This window comes from Diabrotica virgifera, chromosome 2, assembly GCF_917563875.1.
Source record: "Diabrotica virgifera virgifera chromosome 2, PGI_DIABVI_V3a".
NCBI classification, from domain to species: domain Eukaryota; kingdom Metazoa; phylum Arthropoda; class Insecta; order Coleoptera; family Chrysomelidae; genus Diabrotica; species Diabrotica virgifera.
The window spans coordinates 19,723,574-19,736,540 of NC_065444.1; the positions used below are offsets into that span (position 1 = coordinate 19,723,574).

Genomic DNA, 12,967 nt, shown 5'->3' on the forward strand with positions numbered 1-12,967 from the left:
TTTCAGCGAACAACTCTTTATTATATCCTTTTTAAGTTTAAAACACGTGTATAATTACTTTTAGATTGCGATTTTTTGCCTACTCAAATAATTCTATTCATTTTTGTAATAAAATTATACAACTTTTTCTATTTGCATTTTACAGATCTCATCAATAATTGTTCCTAATTATTGTATTAATAGGTGTAAAAACAATTTTTCTTCCTACTAATAAAATGCGTATATTCCTGGACGTTGGATTGCATGAATTGAGTTTTGTTTATTTTTTGCGGTTAAAAATCAAGTTTTTTTATTTTAATAGTATTATAATTGAGCAAATCATACTTCAGTTTAAAGTTTTATTTTTTTAAAATCAAAAATAATTTTAACAATAAAATTTTTATTGAAACCAAGTTCCTGGCAGGCGCGGATGCAAGGGGGGATCAATGGAGTCAATTGCCCCCTCCTTGAGACCTCGCCTGGTGTCTACTGACACTGTTTTTAAGAAAGAGATTACGATTGAACATAAATAGTGAATTTTCTCTCCTGTTGATAACTGAATAACTGAAATATAAATATGGCAGAATTCCTTGGAATCGAAAATTATTAAAAGTCTTTATAATAAATGAAAAAGTCGCACAATAAATCTATTCAATTGCTATCTATTCAATTCAATGCCAGAGACCAGAAAAAAATAGTAATTGCCGGTGCTATGTTATGGTAATTAGATCATTTAATAAAACCCCACCGAATAAGAGCCGCTTTTAGAAGGATGCCCAAAGTATTATGTAACAGAGACCTAAAATAGGCATTAAGGATCCGACTACTTCGCTGCTACGTGTTTTCGGTCTTACTGTATGGTGTCGAGTCTTGGACTGTGAATAAAATCGAACTAAATCGCCTTGAGGCTCTCGAAATGTGGTGTAAGAGAAGAATTTTAAGAGTTTATTGGATGGAGAAGATTCGAAACTACACAATACTAGAATGTCTCAGCAAGACTACTGGAATTATAAAAAGCATCAAGAAGAGATTATTATTGCTGGATTATTTCTGACATTTAATGAGAGATCCCAAATATCCCAAGTAGCAATTTTACGACCTGCAACCAATTTTGTCCTAATGGGACGTTAAATTTAAGGACAAAATTGGTTCACAATAAGCCTTAACCAAGGACAACATCTGTTTTTCCTATGGACCAACGTTGCTGCTAATAAGTAATATAATCTGATGACCAACCGACATCGGGAATAACGACGTCAATTATTAGGATAAGGTTTGACGTTAAGCTGACGTCGGTCTTAACCTATCTGTAGTATAAGTGCAATTAAGTGGCATACACATCAACGACTACTCAATGTCGGGAATTACAACGTATTTTTTAGGATAGATGCCAACGTTCAGAGGACGTCGGTGTTTTATCGAGTATGGTAGACGTATTTTTCGGGAAGACGACAACGACAATCCAACGTTGAGAATACCAACTTTAATTATTAGGTTAAGGTTTAACGTTAAGCTGACGTCGGGTATAACCTCTATACTACAATGTAATTTACTGGAAGACATTTAACGACTGCTCAACGTCGGGGATTGCTGAGTATTTATTAGTATCGAACCCAACGTTCAGGAGACGTCGGGTGTTTTCTCAGTAGGTATATGGTATATTGCTGCGTGTACTTGCGGGAAGGTGAGAACGACAATACAACGTAGGTAATAACAACGTAGTACTTAAGTAAAGTTTTATACGTTAACCTGACGTCAAAGTTTTTTTTATAAGGTACCTGTAATTTCCTAAAAACGTCGACGACTATCCAACGTCGTAAAGTAAATTTTCGACAATTGGTTGTTTAGTTTCCAACTACAACACGACGTAAAAATTTGCTCGACCGGTCGTCGGGAGTCTGTCGTCAAGACCAGGTTGTTTGCGCTTACTTTAGGACGTATTAGGTATACCAATAGGTAAATTCGAGGTGTGCAAGGTAAAAATAGGTTATACTAAAGGTCGGCAGGGGGTGTCCTTGTCCAAATCAGTTAAAATGTAGTGCAATTTAGGTCGCGAGTCAAATCCGCCATTAATGAAAGATCGCCATGGTTCAGCCATTTTTTGAAACATATTGTTTGGCAATTTTTTTGCTAGATTTTAATGAATATTTGATTTTAATTAACGAATTTTGTTTATATATAAATCAAGGATAATTTTGTGTGGGTCTAGACATAATAATATGTTTTTTTAATTACGATGGTTATTTCTATTTTTACCGTTTTGTTCGATTTAACCTGTAAATTTCTGAAGCGCTTTCAGTTTTTAGCAATTTTTATACCTAGTTTAACAGTGCACTTCCTTGCGTTTGTAAATTTTCGACCGCATTATGCAATGAGGCAGATGATTAATAAAATAATTATACAAGTCACTTAGGTTATATTCTGAATAGAGTAGGAACCTACTTAAATAAGTATCAACAGGCCGTCATGCATCTTAGTTTCTGATGATTTAATATCCTCCAAGATTATTAACCTATTTGGTAAAAATGAAGTGTGTCGGCCGTACTTCTGTGGTAGAGAATTTTATACTATTACTTTACAAGACCAAAGTCCTTAGGACAACGTAATTTGACGATAAAATATCTCGAGCTGAGAAGTCGAGAGGGGGACGTCGAGGCAACCCGTATTTCTATTCCCCACTTAGGTGCAAATAGCGATTTTCTGACCGTCGTCGCAACGTCGCGTATTAACGTTGGGGCATTTAATCCAACGTTAAGACGTCGTAATATTACGTCCAATTGCTTCTTGGGATAGGTTGCTACAAAATATTATTCAAGTGAAAATAGCAGGCAAACGCAGTCCAGGACGAAGAAGAACTTCATGGTTGATTTAGGGTGGCAATAAATAAAATTAAGATACCTATGATGGTAACCAACGTTCTGAAAGAACATGGTACATGAAGAATAAGGAAATAACAGCTCATCCCGAAAAAGAATCCTGTGTAGGTCAGTCACGAGAAAATTTTTATTTCATTGCCCCCACCTTGCAAGGTTGCTGGATCCGCCGTTGGTTTCTAGTAACGCCTTTGTGGTTTCTATTATTTACAAACCAACCGAATGCTGAAATCAAAGAAGGCCTGGGAAAATCTATAATTTGCATATTACTTCCTGTCTGTTCAGCGTGGCAAAATTCCAACGAAAACTTGGTCCCGTATACCCAGTTAGGAGTAAGACTAATAAAAAGTAATAATTTCCTTGCAAAACGAAATTCAAGAGACATCTTATATTTCAGTTCGTTCAGAGAGCGTCATAAACACCCTTAACGATTTCAAGCTCCTTAGCTTTATTGAAATCGGTAAGGGTGTTTATGACGCTCTCTGAACGAACTAAAATAAATATTATAAGATGTCTCTTGATTCCGTTTTGCAGCGAAATTATTATTTTCTATTAGTCTTACTCTTAACTGAGTATACGGGACAAGGTTTTCGTTGGATTTTACGACGGTGAACAGGCAGGAAATGAGTGTGGCGACACGTTTCAATGATTATTTTACTATTTTTTTAATTGCTAATTTTAAATACTTATTAACTTTCTTTTCTAAAAGAAAATAATATGAGTCATTTAAAATTCACATGTGTTTCGCTCCTAAATACAAAACCAGAATGTATAAAATTAATGGCTTTTTCATGGGAAACACAGATTCATAGATTACGGTACCAGATAAAGGGCCAGCCTCTTTATGTCAACTTCTTAAACACCACCGAAATGTTTTCAGCTTTTAAAACGCCAGATCTAATAAATTATGTTCGCCTATCTGGCCATATGGTAGAACACCAGACAGATAAAAGTATTTGTGGTCTCGTTCAGTATAGTCACAGCGGGTGTAGCGATCACGCTACCAATTAAATTACTTTAATTAAAATTGGATTAAAATATACCCCTCTACAAAATCCTTGGGTGACGCCCGCGAAGATCCAACTACGATTTTTCGGTGCACAGGCGCGCCAATAGAAAGAAAATCGATGATTGTCGATTTCTAGTTTAGTTGGTCACGAACTCACAAAGAGGCAACACATCGTCATTACTTAGGTGACGGAGTTTGGGCAAAATTGGGAAAATATATAACTAAAAGACCTCGAACATCAGCCAATAACCCATACTAATAGAAATCAAGCAGTAGTTATATCTGGAGACTTATTTACAAGAAAGGAAAAAGGTTATAATACCGCCGATGTGTTGCTTTGCTCAAGTGAGTATATTGATATATTTCTCTTTATTTCTTCATTATAAAATCAAATTCACCATCCTAGATATCTCGTTCGTTATCTGTAGATATTAATTTCAGTTAAGAAATAATTTAAATGTCACATTATAAGTTATATTACGGTAAGGATATTCGTTTCCATTTGCAAAGGAACAGTCAAGGCCATATGTTTTAGTGCTAAAGTTAAATTCCAATTTCTCATTAGACTTTTTGCTCTAGGTTTTTTTTTTGAGGTAATAATATAAAACAGTTTTAACGAATATCAGACATGTCATGCGCATGTCCCTGCCATGTCTGATTTGATGATTTGGATTAGTTTCAGTTTGACATGACATATGTATACCTAACCTGAGTTTTTTTGTTTTGGTTTCCAGTGCAGTGACTCTGTGCTGTCTACACATAGTGTTATAAATAATGTAATTAAATTGATAAAATTTATTTTAGATTCCGTCCCGTAGCTACTTGTCACATAGACACTTAGCCTAGTCAATTTAGATAGAAGTCCGTAGGATATTGGGAATGTGTGGCTATTATCGTCGGTTTGTAAAGAACATTATTCTCTACCTTAAAATCAGGATATTTTTGTGGGTCTTGAGTAACCCTATCAATCATATTCTGATACCACACATCAGGGGTTAAAGAAGACAGATCTAGGACAATAATATCGTGGACACGTGAAAGAGCATCTGCAACCACGACCCCGTTTGCCTTTCTATGGACAATCTTATATGAATAGGCAGCCAGTTTACATATCCATCGAGAAAGTCTCTGAGAAGGGTTTTTCATACTATGAAGCCATACCAAGGAACTATGGTCCGTAATTATAGTGAAATTACGACCTTCCAAATAATAACGAAACGCTTCTAACCCATGGATGATAGCTAAGAGTTCTTTCTCTGTGGTTGAATAGTTTTTCTGGGCCTTATTCAACTTCTTACTAGTGTAAGCTATTGGGTGTTCAGAGCCATCCTTCAACTGAAATAATACGCCACCAGAAGCAGTATTAGAGCAATCTGTCATTAGATAAAAATGCTCATCATTTAATGTGCCATCATATAAATATGTGCCAGTTACTGTAAGCAGCTAGGGTATGGGTTACCCCTAGAGTTACTTTTGATTGGATTGTATAATTATATTTAGAATGTTAGTGATTAACGCGTAATTATTTGTTTTTCTCTATCTTTGGTTTTACTAAATTAAAGTAAATTATCTTGTTGAATAACTTATGTCAGTCAGTTACGTATGTCGGTTAGTTACACATCCCTTCTATGTTCTATACTTTCTGCAAATACCATTAAAGATATCTCGCGTGGCCTCTATACTGTCTGTATGACTTCGTCCTGATTTTTGTTCTGTCTCCTCAGCAAATAGTATGGCTGTTGAGCCTACCATAATTATGGTTTTATACCACAACGTTTCTCCTTTACCGTGTCCATCCTCAGGTTCGCCTAGCGTCAGTTAGTTCTGGAAAATAAAAAAAAAAGGAAACTTGTAGAGTTTTCCTTTTTTTGCTGGAGAAGAGGGAGAATGTAGCGATCACGCTACCAATTAAATTACTTTAATTAAAATTGGATTAAAATATACCCCTCTACAAAATCCTTGGGTGACGCCCGCGAAGATCCAACTACGATTTTTCGGTGCACAGGCGCGCCAATAGAAAGAAAATCGATGATTGTCGATTTCTAGTTTAGTTGGTCACGAACTCACAAAGAGGCAACACATCGTCATTACTTAGGTGACGGAGTTTGGGCAAAATTGGGAAAATATATAACTAAAAGACCTCGAACATCAGCCAATAACCCATACTATAGCTGCTTACAGTAACTGGCACATTAATTTTTAATAGCTACTATTTTCTCAGGATCAGTCCTTAGCCCCTGGTTATCAACAACATAACCCAAGAACTTAAGACTAGGACGACAAAACTGACATTTATCCAAATTGATCGTCAGATTAGCTTCCTTAAGACGTAAAAATAACTTATCTAAAAATTTTCCCATACCTAAGACCACCACCCAAGTCCGTAGGATATTGGGAATGTGTGGCTATTATCGTCGGTTTGTACAGAACATTATTCTCTACCTTAAAATCAGGATATTTTTGTGGGTCTTGAGTAACCCTATCAATCATATTCTGATACCACACATCAGGGGTTAAAGAAGACAGATCTAGGACATTAATATCGTGGACACGTGAAAGAGCATCTGCAACCACGACCCCGTTTGCCTTTCTATGGACAATCTTATATGAATAGGCAGCCAGTTTACATATCCATCGAGAAAGTCTCTGAGAAGGGTTTTTCATACTATGAAGCCATACCAAGGAACTATGGTCCGTAATTATAGTGAAATTACGACCTTCCAAATAATAACGAAACGCTTCTAACCCATGGATGATAGCTAAGAGTTCTTTCTCTGTGGTTGAATAGTTTTTCTGGGCCTTATTCAACTTCTTACTAGTGTAAGCTATTGGGTGTTCAGAGCCATCCTTCAACTGAAATAATACGCCACCAGAAGCAGTATTAGAGCAATCTGTCATTAGATAAAAATGCTCATCATTTAATGTGCCATCATATAAATATGTGCCAGTTACTGTAAGCAGCTAGGGTATGGGTTACCCCTAGAGTTACTTTTGATTGGATTGGATAGTACCTATTTCACAACATCCAGGATTGGATTTATCACCACAGCAGCCCACTAGTTTTTGCCGTGCCAAGAGGAAATTCATTCCTATCTGGACCTTTTTAAATAGGACTTGTGGTTAAGATAAGTTGTTTAATCTTATTATTTACATATTTTGGGTACTCTATAGTTGCTTGCACTGTAAACTTCTTGTATGCATACAATTGAGGTAAACTAGGTACATATTTCTTGATAGATAGGGTTTTAGGTCGTTGGTTTTTTTTTTTAATTTAATAGAAGTAGTAGTTTCCAATAAATAAAATTAGGTCTTGTTCAATAATCATTATAAATAAAAATTGTAGCTTAAAAATTTGATAGGGAAGGGGTCGTTAAAGGTTTGTCGCGGATTTCAAATATATGTCTTGTAGGTTTTTACATTGTATATAAAGAGTAACTGACCAACTCATTTATACAACTCATTTATATCACTCATTTATATAACTCATTTATATAACTCATTTATATAACTCATTATATATTTACTTATTAGTGTTTTTGCTAGGTGAGATCTTTATTATTTTTGGTAACCGTAGCGTTCTTGTTGTGGATCTCACTCTAGCGTAGTTCAATTTAGGAAATAATTACTAACTTTTTAGTTGTAAGGACTTAGTGCTATTCTGACGGACTTTTGCTTTGGATTTTGATTTTAATACCTTTGCTTGGCCAGTGATAGTGGATAATTGCTTGTTAAGTGGCCTTTGCGGTCCTATTTGATCTTTTCCCCATCCACTATCACTGTTATTACGTTGCGTTATATGTAAAGTGTTAACATTTAATATTTATTATTAATATATTTGTATGTATTAAGGTTGGTGTTTTATTTCAGTCTGTATTACCAGTATATAACATAGCAAGACAAGATCAGTATTTAGTATTTTGTATTTCAGGTGGTTGTAACCAGTGTCATAGAGTTACCGTTGTTCGTTACTTCAAAATCTCGAACCTGTCCAACTTTTGGTTCTGAGAGCCGAGTTGTTCGTTCGAGTTGGCGCCCTTTTTTCTTCTTCTTTCTTTGTTGTAACTCGATATTATTTTATCTCTAGCATTCTGATCTATTTTCCTTCCATTTTTGTATTAACAGTCTCATTTTCTTCCTAGTTACTATCATTTCATTACCAAATTTTCTTCTCATATCTCCAAAGCCAATATTCGGTATATTGAAGCTAGCCCGAATACTCACTTGAGATTTAGTGTCTCTCTGCCCTTTAAATTTTTTTTCCTGAGCTAAGCCCCTCTTCTTGTCGTCTTAAATCTCTTATCATTTATTTTACCCATCTTTATTCAGTTCTTCTCTTCAAAAATCTCTATACCCAGAGTATAGAGGTTTCAATTGGCGCCCAACGTGACTGTTAATACAAAAATGGAAGGAAAATAGATCAGAATGCTAGAGATAAAATAATATCGAGTTACAACAAAGAAAGAAGAAGAAAAAAGGGCGCCAACTCGAACGAACAACTCGGCTCTCAGAACCAAAAGTTGGACAGGTTCGAGATTTTGAAGTAACGAACAACGGTAATTCTATGACACTGGTTACAACCACCTGAAATACAAAATACTAAATACTGATCTTGTCTTGCTATGTTATATACTGGTAATACAGACTGAAATAAAACACCAACCTTAATACATACAAATATATTAATAATAAATATTAAATGTTAACACTTTACATATAACGCAACGTAATAACAGTGATAGTGGATGGGGAAAAGATCAAATAGGACCGCAAAGGCCACTTAACAAGCAATTATCCACTATCACTGGCCAAGCAAAGGTATTAAAATCAAAATCCAAAGCAAAAGTCCGTCAGAATAGCACTAAGTCCTTACAACTAAAAAGTTAGTAATTATTTCCTAAATTGAACTACGCTAGAGTGAGATCCACAACAAGAACGCTACGGTTACCAAAAATAATAAAGATCTCACCTAGCAAAAACACTAATAAGTAAATATATAATGAGTTATATAAATGAGTTATATAAATGAGTTATATAAATGAGTGATATAAATGAGTTGTATAAATGAGTTGGTCAGTTACTCTTTATATACAATGTAAAAACCTACAAGACATATATTTGAAATCCGCGACAAACCTTTAACGACCCCTTCCCTATCAAATTTTTAAGCTACAATTTTTATTTATAATGATTATTGAACAAGACCTAATTTTATTTATTGGAAACTACTACTTCTATTAAATTAAAAAAAAAAACCAACGACCTAAAACCCTATCTATCAAGAAATATGTACCTAGTTTACCTCAATTGTATGCATACAAGAAGTTTACAGTGCAAGCAACTATAGAGTACCCAAAATATGTAAATAATAAGATTAAACAACTTATCTTAACCACAAGTCCTATTTAAAAAGGTCCAGATAGGAATGAATTTCCTCTTGGCACGGCAAAAACTAGTGGGCTGCTGTGGTGATAAATCCAATCCTGGATGTTGTGAAATAGGTACTATCCAATCCAATCAAAAGTAACTCTAGGGGTAACCCATACCCTAGCTGCTTACAGTAACTGGCACATATTTATATGATGGCACATTAAATGATGATACAATCTATCTAAATTGACTAGGCTAAGTGTCTATGTGACAAGTAGCTACGGGACGGAATCTAAAATAAATTTTATCAATTTAATTACATTATTTATAACACTATGTGTAGACAGCACAGAGTCACTGCACTGGAAACCAAAACAAAAAAACTCAGGTTAGGTATACATATGTCATGTCAAACTGAAACTAATCCAAATCATCAAATCAGACATGGCAGGGACATGCGCATGACATGTCTGATATTCGTTAAAACTGTTTTATATTATTACCTCAAAAAAAACCTATCGAGATATCTTTAATGGTATTTGCAGAAAGTATAGAACATAGAAGGGATGTGTAACTAACCGACATACGTAACTGACTGACATAAGTTATTCAACAAGATAATTTACTTTAATTTAGTAAAACCAAAGATAGAGAAAAACAAATAATTACGCGTTAATCACTAACATTCTAAATATAATTATACAATCCAATCAAAAGTAACTCTAGGGGTAACCCATACCCTAGCTGCTTACAGTAACTGGCACATATTTATATGATGGCACATTAAATGATGAGCATTTTTATCTAATGACAGATTGCTCTAATACTGCTTCTGGTGGCGTATTATTTCAGTTGAAGGATGGCTCTGAACACCCAATAGCTTACACTAGTAAGAAGTTGAATAAGGCCCAGAAAAACTATTCAACCACAGAGAAAGAACTCTTAGCTATCATCCATGGGTTAGAAGCGTTTCGTTATTATTTGGAAGGTCGTAATTTCACTATAATTACGGACCATAGTTCCTTGGTATGGCTTCATAGTATGAAAAACCCTTCTCAGAGACTTTCTCGATGGATATGTAAACTGGCTGCCTATTCATATAAGATTGTCCATAGAAAGGCAAACGGGGTCGTGGTTGCAGATGCTCTTTCACGTGTCCACGATATTATTGTCCTAGATCTGTCTTCTTTAACCCCTGATGTGTGGTATCAGAATATGATTGATAGGGTTACTCAAGACCCACAAAAATATCCTGATTTTAAGGTAGAGAATAATGTTCTTTACAAACCGACGATAATAGCCACACATTCCCAATATCCTACGGACTTCTATCTAAATTGACTAGGCTAAGTGTCTATGTGACAAGTAGCTACGGGACGGAATCTAAAATAAATTTTATCAATTTAATTACATTATTTATAACACTATGTGTAGACAGCACAGAGTCACTGCACTGGAAACCAAAACAAAAAAACTCAGGTTAGGTATACATATGTCATGTCAAACTGAAACTAATCCAAATCATCAAATCAGACATGGCAGGGACATGCGCATGACATGTCTGATATTCGTTAAAACTGTTTTATATTATTACCTCAAAAAAAAAACCTAGAGCAAAAAGTCTAATGAGAAATTGGAATTTAACTTTAGCACTAAAACATATGGCCTTGACTGTTCCTTTGCAAATGGAAACGAATATCCTTACCGTAATATAACTTATAATGTGACATTTAAATTATTTCTTAACTGAAATTAATATCTACAGATAACGAACGAGATATCTAGGATGGTGAATTTGATTTTATAATGAAGAAATAAAGAGAAATATATCAATATACTCACTTGAGCAAAGCAACACATCGGCGGTATTATAACCTTTTTCCTTTCTTGTAAATAAGTCTCCAGATATAACTACTGCTTGATTTCTATTAGTATGGGTTATTGGCTGATGTTCGAGGTCTTTTAGTTATATATTTTCCCAATTTTGCCCAAACTCCGTCACCTAAGTAATGACGATGTGTTGCCTCTTTGTGAGTTCGTGACCAACTAAACTAGAAATCGACAATCATCGATTTTCTTTCTATTGGCGCGCCTGTGCACCGAAAAATCGTAGTTGGATCTTCGCGGGCGTCACCCAAGGATTTTGTAGAGGGGTATATTTTAATCCAATTTTAATTAAAGTAATTTAATTGGTAGCGTGATCGCTACACGGGCATCCGGGATAGTCACAGCACCACACTCGCAAAGAATAACAAACCCTCTTTCGAGAAATATTCACGCTATTTTACCGACACAAATAAACATATTATTGATAGTTTGTTGTGTTTACATTTATTTTAATTTCATAGTTGTTTCCGTAAACCACAACGGAACATGAGATTAACCCAACAGGCGCGTAATTCACCTTTTGTAATGAATACAAAATAGTTTCCAATCATCTGGTTTCCAATATAGTAGACTGTACTGTCTACATTAATTTTTCTCTTCTTCTTTTTTGTGTTGACATGACTCTGTCTGTTTTTTAATGTGCCTTCAGTAAGTTCCATCGTTTTCGTAGTCTTCCCACTGATCGTCTTCCTATTGGGGAACCATCTCTTGCCGTCTTTACTACTCTATTTGTTATCATTCCGCTTATGTGGCCCGTGGTCGTTCTATTCTACTCTTCTGTTTCTTATCCAGTTGTTAATGTTCTCCACCTTGCATCTCCATCGTATATTTGTGCTTCTAGCTCTGCCCCGTAGTGTTTTACCATCGATTTTTCGAAGGGTTTTCATATCTGCTGTTTCTAGCATTCTTTTTGTTCTCTCTGTGTCTGGTCGTGTTTCTGCCGCGTATGTCATTATTTGTCCGATGGCTGTTTTATTCTGCCTTTCATTTCTTTTCCGATATTTTTATTTCTCTATATTTTTCCTTCAAGCAACCTGCAGCTCTGTTTGCTCTATTTACTTGATCTTCCACTTCTGTTTCAAGCTTCCTTGATATATACAAGCTCTGATATATACAAGATTTATCTTCTGCCCCAAATACTAAATAGTTTCAAAAGTTATTTTGTTTAACCACAAAATTATGATATATAGAAATAACAGGTGCATAATCATCTTGGTGAACTACGCCACTGAGGCGTTGTAAATCGCATTAGATATTGGAAATTATTGTTTATTTATTTAAATAAGGAATGCCTAACAAATTGTTTAGCAAGATCGTAATAAAATTAATGCTCAGCACATCCATTTTCACTTACGATTTTATTGTGATGTCAGTTGCATTTGTACGCTCTTTGTTCTTATGGGTTACCTACATCGATGAGTCTAAACCACTTTTCACCAATGCCGCGTACGGATAGTAAAAACCAAGGATAAATTATTATCTTATGTGATAATTACCATTTAAGATTTTGCGAACACAATTAAGAATTGCTTTATAAATTATTAAGTAATAATAAGACTAACGAATAGATTAAAGAGAAAGAGTCTAAAAACCAAAACGTTGTTGAGGCAGAAGTTCATTGAAGAAAATAAAACATAATGATTTTCTTCTTATTCCTCTTTCTAATCGATTCTGCTTGTTCATTGGCGGATTGATACCTCTATGGAAGGTTGATGTCACTCCATCTTTTGCGCGGTCGGCCGATACTTCTTCTACCGATTGGTGATTTATCTCTTGCTATTTTGACCACAAGTGTCTCCCCCATTCTGATTATGTGGTCATTCCATCCTTTTTTTCTATTTAGTGTCCATTC

The 12,967-nt window shown here is 35.0% G+C and overlaps 1 protein-coding gene across 4 annotated transcripts in view; it reads right to left on the reverse strand.

The window, feature by feature from the left end:
• The window catches only part of LOC126879981 (elongation of very long chain fatty acids protein-like), a 374,900-nt gene that overhangs the window by 185,531 nt on the left and 176,402 nt on the right, over positions 1–12,967 (reverse strand). The gene's annotated exons all lie outside the window — the stretch shown is intronic.